This window comes from Mauremys mutica, chromosome 2 (genome assembly GCF_020497125.1).
Source record: "Mauremys mutica isolate MM-2020 ecotype Southern chromosome 2, ASM2049712v1, whole genome shotgun sequence".
Taxonomy (NCBI): Eukaryota; Metazoa; Chordata; order Testudines; family Geoemydidae; genus Mauremys; species Mauremys mutica.
Window position 1 is genome coordinate 44,338,165 of NC_059073.1, and position 14,783 is coordinate 44,352,947.

The window sequence follows — 14,783 nt, forward strand, 5'->3', positions numbered from 1 at the left end:
GGTTGTCAGTTGTTCTAATATCTTTATACATACAGAAAAACAAAAGGAGTGTATTGTTAGTGAACTTGGTACCATAATATACCTAGGGTGATGCTGCCTGGAATGTGAACCATGAATATGAGGAAAGATAGTTTGAACACTTTGTCATTTCCTTCACTGGGTCACAAAATACTAATGGATGTTTAACAAAACATCTTATAACAAAAGATAAGTAAAATCTTATGTTCTCAAAATAATCTGGAAATCAGAAGTGAGGAAGAATAGACTAATTCTCTCTTATCTGGGATTTTGAATGTTTATTCTTGCTTTCCGATAAAAGGCATTTTCTCAGACACCCACTCTTTAGCTGTCTTTCCTGTTTTTACACTCCACTTTATATATACTAAACTACTTACTGGAAAGGATACTCATGTGGCAGCTGCCATCTTGATCAACACAGGGGATTGAACAAAGGATAGCCTGAGCTGAAAGCATGAGACTCTACAACTTGAGTTAAAGAACCAGCCTCTTAAGTCATTAGGTGCCCCACATCCTCTTTGGATCAAGCACTGAGGGGGACGCACATACACACTGACCAGTGGGTTACTTAATTCCTCATGACAGAGGAAACTCATCCCAAGCCTATGGCAGTTTGAATCCTGGATGAGGTCCCACTTATGTGATGGCCGCCATCATGGCTGAAACCAGGGATTGAAGTGGGGACCCCTCCAGAATTAAAATTGTATGGCTGTACAGGTTGAGCTAAAAAACACTCTCTCAAGCTGGGAAACTATAACAGACTCACCTCTTCTAGTACACAGTAACACACAGCAACCAGTGGATTACATCAGGATTACTTTTTTAATGGAATTGTGAACAGTCTCAGAACAGGATTTGATATATAAGACTATATTAGGCAGGGGATTGGTTTAAATTTATCTTGTGGGACTTAAGAGATATTGACAGCATTCAAGGGAAAGTGCCAACAAGTATTACAGGACAGGCACTGGGGTTGTTTCCCTTAAACCTGCCTATCTCCTTAGATCTGACCTATTTTAGGATATCAAAAGAGTGCAGGAGAACCTATAAGGATGACCATGAATTCTATACTGAACCATTGTCTCTCTGTCCTACGATACAGCATGGCTTTCTGTGGAGGCACAATTCAACCTGCAGCTGCACCGAAACTTCCTGGAGTGTGGTTTAGGGGGTGCAGCCATGGAGCAAGTGTTACTGCTTGTCTGCCCAAGAGTAACCTCTGTGCAGATTTCTACTTGAAAAGCTGCCCAGACCCCGCTCTTCCCCTTCCTATATTGGTTGTGCCTCCCTTCCCCCAAGTGCTCTAAGGGTGTAGGCCTACACAGAATCAAAGACCCATAGCACTGAATCTCAGAGCCCAGGTCAGCTGACTCAGGCTCATGGGGCTTGGGCTACATGGCTAAAAATAGCAGTGTAGCTGTTCAGCCACAGGTTGCAGCCCGGGCTCTGAAGCCCTGTGAGGAGGCGAGGGCCTTGGAACCCAAGTCTGAAGTCTATATTGCTATTTTTAGCCCCGCAACCCCAGGCCCACGAGCCCATGAGCCTGAGTCAGCTGATCCAGGTTCTTGGACTTGATTCTATGGGTCTTTTTATTGCTTTGTAGATGGACCCTAGGAGACCAGAGACTCCATGAAAGAGACTTCCTGGGTCTTTAAATTGGAGATGGTGGGGCAAATATAAGGAAGTTGCTCTTTCCCCCCTTTTCTAGCAGGGTGGTTTCTCAGGAGCATTTTGCCACTCTCCATTTTGCATGATGCAGGATAACATGTGACCCATGGTACATAACTTTACTGAGGCATGATATTGTCTTTGCTATGGGAGATGCTGTTGCTGACATCGCTGTGTAAACTAAAGAGATTACCACACAAAGTATTGAAGATTACTGTGTTAGCATAGTTATAAAACATAGATGCATATTTCGTAGAATGCATATCTGCAGCAAAATAATTATTATTGTTATGCAAATAGTAGTCTAGGTAGAGTAAATGCTTTAAAATAATATAGTATACATTTATTACACTTACAGTGTTCGGGGCTAACTTTGATCAGATTCTAGGGCTAAACACATCTTGCAAACTTTGTGCCATTGGCTGATGTTTAGGAACATAAGCCCAAAAGACAGATGACCATGGAAAACTATAAGACTTTCTAAGATAAGAATTTGGGGGGTTGTGGATGCATTTGTTTCCTTTTGATACATAGGAGCATGTTTTATAAATTCTCCTCTCTAGCCTGCTTTGCCTTTGACTTCAGATAGGACTTTGTCCTGCAAGATGCTCTTGGAGGTGCTGAGAACAGTTGCTTAACACGAGGCAGGATGAACATCTTTCTGCATCATATTGAGCAAAACACTGTTGTTTACTACTGCACCCGAGTAAGATTTGCTCATCATCAAAAGTGGGGATTCTGCCAGATAGGGTGAGCAGATAGCAAGTGAAAAAATCGGGACAGGGATGGGGGGTGGTAATAGGTGCATATATAAGAAAAAGCCCCAAAATTGGGACTGTCCCAATAAAATCAGGACATCTGGTCACTCTACAGTGAGAGGATACTGGGATGACGTAGGTGAGAAACTAGGAGTTAAAATATTTAACTGTGATTTGGTATATGTAAATAAAGTGCTTAGCAGCCAGTGGCTGTAAAAAGGTTACTCCAAGACTCTCCAACCTGCCACACAAGAGTGCCACAGAACCCAAGGACTGGCCCAGCTTGCTATCAAATACGTGAAGCGTTGGCCATAAGGGAATGTGTTTCTGACTAAACAAGCCCTAAACTAAAACATTTGAAGCCTTTGCTTTTGACTGCTGTTATTCTCTTTAAAGTTTTGCATTTTTTTCAGCACAGCTGCACTATGTTGCATGATGCTCTTGCTTTTAGCTCGTTTGAAGACAGTGCCACTGGCAAGCTAGATTTCTACTTGTCTGTCTTGTCAAGGAAATCAACATTTAAGACCAATTTCTGCTCGTACACACAACTCCTTCAACTCATGTAGCTGCATGGGAAGTAAATCAGGGAAGAATTTGGCTCTACATTATTAATCCTACTACTGAAATCACACAGGAAGGTGCCACTCAGCTTGAGTAAGGGTGGCAGAATCCAGCCCTTGGAGAGAGACAAATAGGACTGGATTGTGATTGTAGGTGCAGCCCAAAATGAGGGGTGATGGGTACCACTTGGCAAGAATTCTGAGTGACACACACACACCTTTGAGTCACAATTCCTTCCTTTGCTCCAAGGCAATGGGGGTGTGGGAGAGAGCACAGCAGTTTACTGCTGGCCTCCTACAGAAGAAACAAATTATGCCTCTGCTGGTGACACAGGGGAGGGCACCCCTGTGGCTCTTACGGAGGAGGTGGCCTCTTGTTGTTGCTCCTGCTGCTGAACAACAAAAGGGTCCTGAGGTTGGGAGTTGCCGAAGAGACTCACATTCATACCTTGTCCTTTATCACCATCAAAATAGACAGCTTCAGCCCATCCTCTGAGCTAAGGGTCTGCATAGACATGATATCCCCATAGGCCTGCTTGTTTCTTACAACAGCCACCGTCAATGAACCCTCCTCTGCTCTTTGCAAAGGTGGGTAAGTATTATTATCCCTATATTATAGATGGAGAACCTAAAGGAAAGAGACATTAAGTGATTTGCCCACAGTCTGGTAACCCAGAATCTGGGGCAGAGCTAAGAACAAAATGTAGGCCTTCTGATGAAGACCTCTGCTCTAACCACTAAACATGCCAGCTCTGTGGCATATGTACAAGTTGTCTGTCACCAGGGTAAGATTCTGTCAATAAGTCTTTGATTACATGTGAATCCTAATCCTAAAGGTTATTCACTTTTTTGCATATTCATGTAAAATGTCTGATTGTTAAGGCAAAATCAAGCCTTTGACGCCTCTATAAATATTTGGGCAATGACCCAGAACGACTGGCCAACATGCCTGCCAATACTCCATTAGATGTCATCCCATTTTACAATTAACTATTATCATTTGATAACCTCTTGGGGCTAAGAATACAGATGTAAGATCTCCACTATTTCTAATGGGAATACTTCATATTAGAAGTATGTTTCCCTTGAGAATGACATCACCACAGGGACACATATTTCAAATTTTTTGGCCATCATATTTTGAAAGCTTCTTCAGAAATACAAAGTATGCTTTTTGTCTTGAAAGAACTCTTCTATTGGCCTCAAGTAAACAAACTACCATTTAACTCTTTTAAAAACCTAGAACAAAAAAGTATCATGGGAAACAAAGCAATTGATAATAATGTAATCCACAAAGGAAGCATGTTTTAGTATATTTTGTATATAATGTGTACATTATATGAAATAGTTTAATCCTTTTTGCTTTGAGGGGATGTGTTGTCATTTTTGTGATGGTGCAGTGTAAAAATATTTAGGTAGTGGAGCATGAACCAAAACTTCTGATCTGAATATCCAGATTTTGCAGAAGTTTGGATCTAGGTTCAGATCTGAAGTTCATAGCTAGTCTCTATCCACAGTATATAGTCATCCAAACTAATACCTTAGGATTGAACCTTCCCACAAACTTTGGAGAAGATCGGACAGACAAACCTGGGCTCAATCTTTGTTTAAAAAGGATGGATTTTCACCAGTTAACAATCATGGGAGTTGCACGTATTTAACTCTGCACTAAACATAAATACCATTGGGAAAAACTGAAGCCAAGTCAGTGACTGTCAGTTAAGAGTGTAAAAGGCCCCACTGTTATGTAAATAAGTGAATATCAAAGGGTAAATAAGATGGGATATTTGTTAGTTAGTTTGTCTGGGTTTCTTCTTCTTCATCTTTTTCTCCTCCTCCTCTAATTTATGCCCTTAGCTGTGTGTTGCAGGTTTTAGGAAGAGTCGCAAATTAAAATGAGTAGAATCTACTATGTCACTTGACTCTTCCATATTGATTCTGGTTTCCATTACATCAGTGTAAATAAGGAGTGACTTCACTGATGTCAACGCAGTTACACTGGGGTGGAATTTGTGCATGTGTGGGGAGACTCAAGCCCAAAGAGTCATCTTTGATATCCCAGGATATAACATAATTTTAAGTAATGTATGTGGAGACAGCTCAACCCGAGAACAAAGGTCTCTGATTTTTTCTAACCTTGTTGGAAGGATAGATATTTATTATCTCATGGTATATTCTGGGTCCTTTTATTCAGATTTTATTTGTTACAGAGATTAGATCACGCTCCAGCTTCTCTGGGGCAGGGAGCACTGGTCTTTCAGTCAAGACAGCTTTTATTGAAGGCATTTTTTAATTGACTCTTGCCTTGTTGAGGTTGATGAGAGCAATTCCTTTAAAAAGGTTGATGGCTGCATTAAGGTGCTTTGTGGGACTTCCTTAATCACAGTTATTGTTTTAGACTGGTTCTAGATACAAACAAGTAAAATGCTAACTCTTTATTCAAAAGATAGCAATATATTTACTACTGTTATCTTAAATAAAACCCCACATGAACTATAAAATTGTTTGATAATACTAACTTTTCCAAAACAATTAAAAATGTAGTTTTAAATATGCCCCTGAGAACAATCTTTTATGTCAACAAATGAATATTTAAAATACTTTATTAAATAAACTCTAAGGCTAGTTAAACTTTCAAACCACAATTTAAAAACTGCTGTATGCAGCATTTTATCATTGCTTTCATTCTCAGAGATTTATAGAATTTCCAAAATGTTTTGATGTAGAATCATTTAAATAAACATTTACATGAAACAGGAGTATTTATAATCTTAATCACTAAACAACAATTAACTGAAGTTTTAGTGTAAAAACTATTTTTAAAATACCATACCACAATATTTTAAATACCCATTATATATAATTGCATATATCATAAATTTAGATAGTTTATAAAAAACACTCGGAAGGAAATGGAATTCTATTCAATTTTTGGTCTTATGCATAAAGTCATATATACTTGTTGTTTGTGTGTGAGATAACAATTTAAAATATAAAACATGTATAGTAAGAGATGTGCTGGACAGTTCTCAACTAATTCAGAAAGCCACAAATGTCTGTGCCTCTTGTGATATGTAAAGCACCCTACATCTCTCCTATTCCTCTCACTTCAGTTCACCTGATCAGTTCACACCAGACACTAGGTGCTTGAGTCTTCATGCAAGCAGAGGTGAGAACTGCTAAACTGAAAGAAAATCTAAGTGAAAGGGAAAAGCTATTCTAAGAGCTTTCACATGGCTCCTGTTGCTAGGGAAACCAGTTTCTTTGTCTGCATGTGGTCAGAATTAGAGTATTTGCATCATCTGAAGTCAGACTCTCAGACAAAGCACATTGCATCATGTTAACATGAAAGTAAAATATTGGTTGCTTAAAACCAATGACACAAGGAAAAAATACTAAAATATAACTTAAAAAATAGTTCCCTGTTTTCTTATTTTTGGGAAAATTTGGAGAGCGGAGCAGTAGTCTGACTTATTCTTTTTAGAAAGGATAAGAAATATTGAAGAATCTCTGTCTGCCCTCCAAGTCTGAGATACAGAGAAACTTTTCTATTTTTATTGTTTATTGTTATTCATATTTCAGTAGAACTGTCAATTCTTTTTAATTCCTCACCATTGGGTCTGACTCTGCAAAGTGCTGAGCACCTTGTGTGAGGCTGTCTGCTCTCAACTCCTCTGATGTCAATGGAAGTGAAAGGCGATCAACTTTCAACACCAAGACTGGGGCCTAGATAAGTCAAGACCATACAGGCTAGGCCAGGGTTTCTCAAACAGGGGTCGCCGCTTGTGTAGGGAAAGCCCCTGGCGGGCCGAGCTGGTGTGTTTACCTGCCCCATCTGCAGGTCCAGCTGATCGCAGCTCCCACTGGCCCAGAGCAGCGATCCGCAGCCAGTGGGAGCCGCGATCGGCCGGACCTGCAGACTGGGAATGTAAACACACCGGCCCGGCCCGCCAGGGGCTTTCCCTACACAAGTGGCGACTCCTGTTTGAGAAACCCTGGGGTAGGCTATATCCCTCCTCTCTATCTAGGCATTTATACCATGTTTATAAAGCACCTGCATCTCCCATTAATTTCCATCTCAGAATCTGTCCCAAAATGTATGTAAAAGGAAATTAAAGCACAACATAGATCTACTTTGGTGTCTTGTGTGGACCTTTCCGTTATACCAAAAATGACAGTCACAGTACCAACCAACCTTCTACCTTCCCCATAACTCAGAAAAACAAAAAACAAAGAAGACCTGAAACAAACAAATAATCCATCCCAAGAAAGTATTTTTACACTGAAAAAGGACATGAGCTAGGGACTCCATGAAGACCATTAGAAGCTTTGCTGTTGCTAATCAATTTTACTTGGAAAGTGCTCATACTGAAGGGACAAGCATCAGTCTAAAACCCTAAGATAGACAGAAATTCATAAGAATTGTCCTTAAAGTCCTGAGAAACTTGAAAGTCTTTGAAGATTAAGGGATGACTTGATTAGTCTAAATATCACAGTGAGGAACAAATAATAATGGGCTCTTCACTCTAGCAGAAAAAGGTATAACATGATCCAATGTCTAGAAGTTGCAGCTAAACAAATTCAGATTGGAAATAAGATGTAATTTTTTAACAATGAGAGTAATTAAGCATAAGAGCAATTCACCAAGGGTCATGGTGGATTTTCTGTCAGTCACAATTTTAAAATCAAAATTGGATGTTTTTGCAAAAGATATGATCTAGGAATTATTTTAGGGAAATTCTATGGTCTGTATTATACAGGAGATCAAACAAGATGATCACAGTGGTCCCTTCTGGCCTGGAATCCATGAATCTATGAATTGTGCATGCACCAGAATGCAGACCAGCAATACATGAAACATCATTACTATAAGGAAAAATAAAGAAAGGCATATCTGAAAAGCATAGTAAAATATACAGAACACTACTGAATTAGCAGCTTTCATTTACAGGTTTTGAGATCACCAGACAACAGGCTCCACAATTTAGTAAAACAGATTGACTCAAAAGAGGCCTAAATTTACAAAGATGCAGAAACATGAGGAAAGAAAAAAAAACTTCCAAATTTAGTTTAAAAATGCAGATGTCTTTGTTTTTTCATTGGCAATCCTAACACTTTTGCCTTTGGACATTTTATTTTCAAGAAACATCTGTCCAATTTGGACCTGTCATGCTGTGACTGTGATTAGTTAGAGATGTTACAAAAAGCAAAGTTACTCATGCAAGGAAAGCCTATGAATTCAGAATCACATGACCAAATAGCAGCTGTAGCAGTGCACTTCAAGACTACAACAAAAGTGTAATAATAAACATTCACACTTCTATAGGAACTTTCATCCAAGGATCTCTAACCACTCTACAAACATTAATTAATTACATCTTTCAGAGAGGTGGTATAATAAGAATTCATTGTCACCTCTGAGATGGAAAATGACACATATGCAAACACTATAAAACAGCTTAGGGTAGTAAAGTAAGGACAGAATCCAGTTGAGACTGCAGGAGGGACTTAAGTAGGCAGCATGTAATTACCAAACACAGAGTTTGGCCACGATATCATATTTAACATCCCCAGTGGAAGGGAAACTGCCATGGGATCTTTATAGCAACAAGTGGTCAGGTAGGAAAATGTTTTATCCAAAAGGCAGCACTGTGTTCTGCTTTACATCTCATCCAAGTGAACTTTGAGCTAAATTCTCCTCTCACTTCACACAAATTGGCATAAATCCATTGCCAATTCTTGTCTCTGAGTAGAACTACTCCAGATTTACACTCATAACAAGCAGCAGAATTTGGTGTTCTATATCTCTGATACCATCCCGTGGGACTGACACAGAGGACAAGTATCATCTACCAACATCACTTCCTGTAGGCTCTACAGCAGTCATCGTTATGAAGTCAACACTTACGCACAATGGTATATAAGCAGCAGTTATTCCTTATTCTAAATAGAGGGAGGTAACCACTTTGAAGTAAACTGTGGGTAAATGTTGACTCTAATGCAAGTGCTCCTCCGAGGTGTCTCATTCAGGTACTTACCCAGTTCTTGCCTAACTTCTGAACAATTATGGGATCACAGCCAAAGTGTGAGATGAGTGAGCTAGATTGGCATATACCTGACTTTTTCTCAAGGTGCATGCACTATTAAATACTCTTGCTGAAAGTCCAATTCAAGTAATGTATATTTTATGTATACAGGATCACTACCCACACCGCCACATTACACTCAATAAATAAATACTGACCCACCCATCTTCAAGTTCTTCAAGGAACAGGTTCACAAAAATGCATAGTATTTTCCCCCATATGAACTATAATCCTCCTCTTGAATGCAAGTGTTGTCATCTCTACTGAATATCAGAGACATGCACAAACTTTAAAATGTGCCAGAATGAAAGGAAAAAGAGGCACTCTCTTATCAAAGGGGTAATAGTCATTCCAAAAATAATTATATAAAAGCCAGTGTAAGCTGGTCTTTGTTACACACTATTATTTATGAGGGATTTCCATTGCAATAAACTGTACTTATCCAACAAAGAGCATAATCCAACAATCACCTTTGCATCCTATCAAACCCACTGAACCTTAGCAATATTCAGTGTTTTCTAAAGGGATCGCACATGTCATTATTAAACCCCTTTCACTGTATTGTTTTGAATGGAAATATTTTCCTGTCAAACATTTTCTTTTCAGTTTTCTTCATAGATCATATATTGATATTATCTAAGCTACCTAAATTCCTTTTTATTATCTACATAGAAAATGTATGAGGGAAAGTGGATAGGAGCATCAAAGGGCAAAAGAATGGAGAGCGTGGACTGACAAATGTAGAGAAAGAATTGGAGTGTGTCAGACTTGGAAGCTTTTCAGTCTGACCACTCACAATTTGTGTGAGAATGCCTCAAAACGAGAATGAGCGGTACCACAGAGAATAAGGATACGTGCACATTCCAGATGAGAACTTTTTTTTTTCTGAGTTTGAGCACAGATACACCTACTGAAAACTGGGAAATACTTAAATTAAGTTAATTTACTTGCTTTACATAACGTACATTTGGTGAATATTCATTTACTTCAAAGGCTTTCTAGCTTGCTTTCACTGAACTATTTTTGCATTGGTCATTTTCTGTTTTTCAGCTGTTACAAATATTTATCACAGAGTGAGGATCATTTTTTTTCTAGCTTTAAATAGTCCTGAACAGATTGATTAATCTAAACAAACACCCTGATCCTTCAATGTGCTGCAGTTGCTTTGTACTATGTGGTACAGAACAGACTTAAACCCAGCTTAACCAAACATGCAAAGAGCCAGCATAAGGGCTTTGGCACTATTTCCTCTCCTGGCTGCCAGGGTAGGGTGTCCTGGTTGTGGCTTCCCTGCCTCCTGGCAATCCCCTTGCGGATTGATCTGCTCCTACTACATCTGCCCCCTTGGGGATGTTGATAGATGACGCACGTTGGAGAAGTGCTAACTCTAACTTACACTAATACAGCCACGCCAGCTGTCAAGCAGTCCAAAAAGTGACTTAAAGCCACCTTTGCATTTCCCTCCTGAGCTGCACTGTGAGCTCCCCAGCCACAGCTGAGGATCAGGGCCAATAACTGCATCAGTTTTTGTACCCAAAATAGAGAAGTAATGGAAACGTTAAAAAACATCTTTATGTAAACCCTTGTGATGGAAAACAGCCGTACAGCAGTTCTCATCCAAGAACACTGTTACAAAGAAGCAGTTTTTTTTATACTACTGTATATGTTATAAAAGTGTTCAACGGCTAAACTCCATTAGAGTTTTATTTGTATTACAATACGTTAGGCTGCTCAGGTTGCAAATTCAGCTTTAGCTATTTAAGCTATTAGAAAGGGTTTGGAGTCAATATGATCAACTCCTACTTGAAACGGGCAGGAGGAAAGGACTTATGCGTAAGCTTGAGTGATGTTCATCTCTCTGCTGCATCGCCCCTCCTTCAGAGTGAGGCTGGCAGAGATGCAAAATGTCAAAGGAGCTGTTGCCCAGGGATCCTGGGGAAACCACGTCAGGCTCCATAAATCCCCGCCTGAACACAGAGAGCCCAGTATTCTCTCAAGACCCCATTTTGCCGCATTTGCTTCCAGACAGAACGTGGTTTCAGTGACTACCCTTGTCCGCTTTGGTTCCTGGAATTAGTCCATCGGTAAAGGGAGAATCTGGCACACAGAGCAGCAGTTCCCCAATCTCATCTCCCTCTAACTGGAGTGCCATCTGGAGCTGAGGTGCTGCATTAACATGGAGGGAGAGAAGCTATGTGGAAGGAGATGATGCCATTCCTTTGCCTGGGATCCCCCACCCTATTTGGATCTCCATGATTTTGCTCACCTCTGCACTGCACAGTGGAAGGGAACAAAGAGCCCTTCACAATACAGTCGGTCACTGGCATGAATGAGCTGTGTTAGTAGTGACTAGAGATTGGCTCAAGTTGCAAAGTGTGAATTCAGAGGCACAAATTCTTCCCAACTTTGAGGTTGTTCAGATACAGGTTTCTAGTGCAGGCACATTGCCAAAAGTGTCCAAAAGCCTATGGGTATGTCTACACTTGGAGCCAGGGGTACGATTCCTAGCTCACATAAACACACTTTTGCTTTCATTGAGTTAGCACATTAAAAACAGTAGTGGAGCCCCGGTAGTATGGACAGTGGGGAGTGATGGCATGGGCTCGCCTTGCCGAGTGCATACCCCATGGGGTTCAGGTACATGCTCCCGCTCGCCACTGTCCGTGCTACCCCAGCTACACTACTACTGTGCACTAGTGCACTGAGAGCTGTTGCAAATATGTCTAAACAAGCTGGAAATCATGCCCCCAGCTCCAGTGTAGACATACGTTACCTGTCAAGTCATTTGTATATAATTAGTTGGACGTCTGAGTCCATTTCCTAGTGAAAAGCTTTCAGCTACAAAAATAGCCAGCACCATTATTACCCTTTTTGGCAGTCTGAAAAAGAGACTAAAACTCGAATAGTTAAGGAAAATGAACTGCAGGGGCTCCCCCAGAGTAAGGTAGAGCCTCAGTGACATGTAAGTGCAGAAATTTATGCTTGTACTGCCTGAGCCTGTTTTAGGGCTTAATAAAGGACCTCTTACCATATCTAGTATGATTGCCCATTTCTCGGTCTGCTTATACAGGATCTATGTGCCTAGTCATTATCTTTTTGAGTTCTCCTCTCAGACCCCATTCATGATGACAACACTCCACTGTATATGGCTCAATTCAACACAGCCAGCAGTCTCAGGTCAAAAGAGGCCTAGGACTGGGATAGCAGGGATGCTGCAGATCAAGACTGACATTATGGGCAAAGCTCTGGAGAAACGCTTGCACTGCCATACAATGCCCGCCCTGAGCTAGTGCTGTAAGTTCTTCTTTTCACTTTGATGAACACAATATTCACTTTAAGCTTTTCCAAAGAATCATTTTGACATGGAGGAGCCTATGAAAATTGTATCCTTTGGTTTTAATACCTTCCATCCAAGCTTCTCAAACATTAGTCAGCTGAGCTGCAAACCAAACTGAGGGAACGTGGACATTTCTAGCTAGAGGGATGGTCCCCTGCTGGAGGACACTACCCAGGCTATCATTGAACTAAAAATAGAATTTAGCTGCATCAGTACGAGCAGCAGGAGGGGCTAGCTGGCTCCCTGAGTACATGCCTAGGGTCTCTGAAGGGCACATACTCAGGGCAGCTACATTCTATTTTCAGCATGCTAATAGAATGAGAGCTACCACAAGTATTTCTCCTTAACCTAGGAATCACACCCCAGGTAGAAGTGTAGACATATCCAGAGTTAGGTATTGTAAGCCGCACTTTGCAAATCGGGAAATTTAAGCACATCAGGGCTAAACAACTTGCCATAGACCACACACAAATTTTGTGGCACAGCTAGAGAAAAGGAACACAACTCCTGACTTCCAGTCCCATGTCAGTCTTAACCACAAATGCATACTTCCTCCTGAATTTAAAAAAAATGATAGATGATGTTGTCTATTAGGAGAGGGCTAAAACCACAGAGGAAGCCCAGAATGTCAGTCTCCTATTTTCTATTATCATAGTAGCTCCTCCTCCTGTATTGTAAACAATAGGAGAACAAAAGAAGGGGAGTAGCTACAAGAAAGAAAACTAAGCCCTAAATCAGAGCTAGGTGTTAATAAATAACTGGAAGAAAGAAAGAAAGAAAATAATGGCTCATCAGCACTATTTCTTGTTGTTCAAGAAAAGAAGCAGACCTCTCATGTACAAATAAGGGTATACCTTTTCTTGCTCATTGGTAACCAAGATCATCAGACTAAAGACTAGATAAGAGAATGAAGATTTTGCAATTTCCAAAGCCTTTTACAAATCAGATCATTAAGTCACAGGAATCATACATTCATATACAAACACAATCAATTATTATTTCTCTTTCCTCCTTCACATAAATCAATTTTAGAATGTGTTATGGAGAAGGAAATTGACATTACACAACATACAGATGTCCAGAGAACTCTGAAAACTGTTGACTGAACAAGCTACCTGAGAGATCGCCTTTCCTTCACTTCAAAGCATGTATTCTCTAATTTGTCTAATGCTGAGAGATGTGTCTCTTCATAGGGTCGTGTCCCTTTCCCTTTGGAAAACAATGCAAGAGGATTGTTTAAAAAACTCTCCAAATTCAAACATATGGAATCTTGTCTGTAATTTGTGTTTGGGAGGAAGAGTTGTTTAAATTATATACATAAATCACACTATTTACATAAATTTTATCTATGGATCTCTGACAGTGACAGTCCATATAAGCTAACATTTTTACCATGTGCAGCCTATGAAACCTGGCCTTCTCAATCTTTGTCATGAGAACAGAATACTTGCTGTGCTGTTTTTGTTCTTGGCACATTCCTTTAACTAAATCATAATAGCTACATTTCCTTTCTAGTTAATGTGAATTTACTGCTGATGAAAGGTACCAGATTAGCAACTCTGGAAACTGAAGTCTGCTATTTATCCAGAGAACTAGCACAATATATGTAATGGGAGTGCAAATTACCACCCCACCAAAGTGCCTCAAAACTGACATGCCGGAGACTCTTCTACAGGCAAAAGGATAGTTCATACTCCATGTATATTTAGTTCTTGTCCTCTCTAGTGAATTTGCCAACAAGGATGCCAACTGGATCCAACTGAAAAATTGGATCAGCTTTTTAAAAACATTTTTAATTAAAAATTCCCCCTGATTTTATGTCAAAATTTCAACAAAACCATTTCATTGTAATTTAGAATTTTGAAAACTTCCAACCAGCTTTGAATGCCAGTTGTAGTGGCAAGAGGTTGCTTTTGATATAATGACAATTATTAGTGTAATTTTAACCTCACGTCTAGTCTGAGAAATGTGGCATTTTTCATTTGACATTTTCAAAAGAGCGGATAAAACAAAGGGAAAACATTTTGCAATTTTTTTCCAATTTTTCCAATTATTTTCTTCCTCCAAACTTTCAAATTTTAACCACCTGTATGGGTGGTCAAACGGGATGGGGAGGGAGAAACGCAAATATTTCAGCAAAAAGTTTCCTATAACAGCACTTGCTGAAGTTAATTTTCACCTAGCAATCTGAACTTAAAACTGAACATACCTTTCAGTGTTAGCCAGAGCCAGACACCATAGATATCTTATCAGCCCAGTGCCTCCATTCACCAACTTCACTTTTGACAGGATTAAAAAGATTTGGGCACGTAACCTGAAAATAATGCTTTTTATTATATGTGTGCGTCACATCATA

The 14,783-nt window shown here is 39.8% G+C and overlaps 1 long non-coding RNA gene across 3 annotated transcripts in view; it reads right to left on the reverse strand.

The window, feature by feature from the left end:
* Window positions 1-14,783, reverse strand: part of LOC123364377 — a 105,121-nt gene that overhangs the window by 19,929 nt on the left and 70,409 nt on the right. Inside the window, exons 2-3 of one of the 3 annotated variants that reach the window (XR_006577080.1) lie at window positions 14,637-14,741; window positions 13,543-13,636 (exon numbers count right to left, since the gene is read on the reverse strand). The exons of 1 other annotated variant lie outside the window; for it this stretch is intronic. This is a non-coding gene — a long non-coding RNA (uncharacterized LOC123364377). The remainder of the gene's footprint in view (window positions 1-13,542; window positions 13,637-14,636; window positions 14,742-14,783) is intronic. One more of the 3 variants, XR_006577082.1, reaches the window with a different exon arrangement.